General features: G+C 36.9%; 1 pseudogene; it reads right to left on the bottom strand.

Annotated features, from left to right (window-relative positions):
- Positions 1–1,822: 1,822 nt before the first annotated feature.
- On the bottom strand, positions 1,823–3,019 carry LOC147507234 (ATP-dependent Clp protease ATP-binding subunit ClpA homolog CD4B, chloroplastic pseudogene; annotated as a pseudogene).
- Between the last annotated feature and the right edge of the window lie 231 nt (positions 3,020–3,250).

Raw genomic sequence — 3,250 nt, 5'->3', positions numbered from 1 at the left:
ACCATAGTGTCTTCTATGAAATTTGCATAGCTCGTGTCTTTTTGCATCTCAACGCCCAAAGTTTGTATAGGTTATGGATTGATTCAATCCATTTTAAGAGATCCTTGCTCCATTGCTCTCTAAATACGCTGAAAGGATGACCCAGCATTCAACAAAGTAACTTGAACTCTTTGGCAACCTGCAAGTAGGTGCTCGCATAACCCGCCCCTCATTCCTGTATATCACCCCTGCACCAGCTGGGCCACTGGGTTACCTAATGATGCCCTATCCGAATTTATTTCAACAAAGCTACTTGGGCAGCTTGATCTCCATCCTGATCTTTTGTAGTTTCGCTGGTTAAAGTCAAAGCATGTTGTATCCACCTCTTGATGCCCAGTTTGCATTTTGTTTGTAAGCAATGCTTGTCATCACAAGCAACCATATCTCCAGTGTAGTGGCCAAAGTCCCCACATTTTAACATATCCTTAATAATGGAACTTGATGCAAGTTTCAATTCAACTGTCTTTACATTTGCATCTAATGACATAGGAACAGTATCCATTGCCATACCTGCAAGTCTTGGGTGTATTGCCATCCTCCATATTATTCTAGACCACTAAGGTTTGTTCACATTTAATCAAACCCTAATAAAAAGTCACAGCCATCTAGAAAGAATAACGATATTGTAACATTATATCCTCCATATTATCGTAGACCACGAAGGTTTGTACACATTGAATCAAACCTAAATAAAAAGTCACCATTAAAACGCAGCCATCTAGAAAGAATAACGAATTTGTGACGTTATATAAGCTACTAAAACATTCTTTCTCATTTTTTTGGAAAAAAAACCCTTAACAACCATATAATATAGCCTATGCAACTACATTAGAGTATTACGGTCATGCAACAATAAGCACTTGAACCACTAAATGCAACGGTTAACAATCAAATAGCTCAAGCAATTTGACAAACAATGTATATTGTGTAGGAGATCAAGACATCTACTTGTGTGTGGAATGAATTTGAAATGTGTAAGTAATATGCTTATCAAATTTGATCTTAACTATAGACATACCTGAACATGTACCACAATTCGATCACCTCTCCATCCATGTCCAATGAATTTTAAAGGACGTAGTGTGTTCAACGAAACTGTACATGGGAAACAGTTAGTGATAGTGCAACAATATATAAAGCAAATTAAATAAAAGTGATTACACTGATTATGAAGAAAGAAACATAAAATAGCCCAATTTTTGGCCTTCCCAAAATAATGATTATAAAGATAAAAAGAACACCCCCAATTCTTATTATAAAAAGTAGCGCAACTAAGTCATAAAACCCAAGTCGTTGTGAATAGATAGTCGCAATGCTTGCCTAGGCCAAACAACCACACCACACGCACCTTGAAAATTCATCAAAAATCGATCATATACACCTTTTTATCACTATGCTACTTTTAAGAAAGTTATAGTATATTTGGCTCTTCTACCTTATTATCCAACCTGACAATTTGTTCTGGTTCTTGAGACATTCTTGATTATGTGGCGTCGTTGCAAATGTCATTCCATTGTAGTTGGTGATACTTTAAACCTATTGGAAAGGAAAATTTAGAGATCATGAGCATAGAATCCACCTCAATTAAACTTTGACTTGTTAAGTAGACTGAACTCTCCTTGGAGGTCATTATCAGTAGCGTATTTTTAAAATCAACAGTCCGTCCCTTGCTATCTGTCAACCTACCATCTTCCAGAATCTGAAGCATCATATTGAAGACATCGGGGTGAGCCTTCTCTATCTCGTCAAAAAGGACCACATTATAGGGCGGTGGTGAGCGGCTTCAAGAAGATGGTCGACCACCCTTAGTGTAGCCCGACATAACAGGTGCCGGTGGTGAACCAATCAGCTTGGAGACATACCTCTCCATAAACTCACTCATATCAAGCCGAATCATGGCTTCCTCATAACCAAAGTAATAGGTAGCCAACATTTTCGCCAGCTCCGACTTTCCAACACCGGTTGGACCTGAAAATATGAAACTCGCGATAGGCTGATTTGGATTCTTCAGCCCAACACGGGCTCGGCGGATGGCACGGCTAATAGCTTTGACAGCTTCATCCTGACCAATGATTCTTTGGTGGAGTGTGTCTTCCATCTTGAGGAGTTTTTCAGACTCATTACTTGATACTTTTTCAACTGGGATTCCAGTCCATGAAGACACAATATGTTGTATGTCAACTTCTGTCACGACAAGACCTGAATTACTTGCCTCACTCTCTACCTTGGTTTTCTCTTTACCTTTGTCAATTAAATTTGTGATCTGGGGCTTGAGGTCCATTTCCCTATCTCTCAACTCACCAGCCTGCCAAAAGTCATCATAAGCTTGACTGGAAAAAACCCAACCGGTGAGTTTATATGATTCTAATCACCTATAACAAACCAGTAAGTTCTCTTTCATTTCTTTTACTCTCAATTTTTAAACAAGCGTCAGACATCAACCTAAACAAAACAAAAAATAAAAAACAAATTCATAGTCCTATTTATTTATGCACATTATGACATCAGTTTACAAGTTCATGGATAAGTGCTTAAGGTGCAGAACCCTTGTATGGCTGTTACTTGAACAACGGATCTAAAACATGCTCATAGACTTGACCCAAAAAAGATTGGAACATAATTAAGCTAGCTAGCTAGTATACTACTATACTATATCTTGTTATATATCTATAAATATTCAGTGTGTATAAGTGTACTGATTAGTGTGTATAAGTGTACTGATTGAACGGGTGTACATAAAAACAATCTAATTTTACGTAGAACTTGAAGATTTATATAAGATGGCTCTTAATGCAACTCGGTCACCAGTGCGGAGAAAGAAGAAGAAAGGAAACTATAAAAACATTAAGGGTGTGTTTGGCAACTAGGATTTTAGGGTGAAATTCATAATATATTTTTTGAAAATTAAGAGACCTGTTTGGCAACTTTTATTCTTTGGAATAGAAATCTCAAATCCCCAAAATCTATGGAAAATTTCCATAATTATTTTAACTACTTGAAATTGTAAGTTTTGGAATTATATTTTCAATTCCAATTTTCCAAACACACCCTAAGGATACAACTTGGAAAAGAAATTAATCTGTCCTACATTTATAGAGGATCTTTGAATCTTTGATTTAATTTATTTTCCAAGTGAATCTATGATCCCGGCCTGAAGACAAAGAATCCATGACATGGGCTTTTGTATGAATACTATTAGCTTGCTAGTGCC

This window comes from Coptis chinensis, chromosome 3 (genome assembly GCF_015680905.1).
Source record: "Coptis chinensis isolate HL-2020 chromosome 3, ASM1568090v1, whole genome shotgun sequence".
NCBI classification, from domain to species: domain Eukaryota; kingdom Viridiplantae; phylum Streptophyta; class Magnoliopsida; order Ranunculales; family Ranunculaceae; genus Coptis; species Coptis chinensis.
Note: the sequence above shows the minus strand (reverse complement) of the source record. Positions and strands in the feature narration are given on the sequence as shown.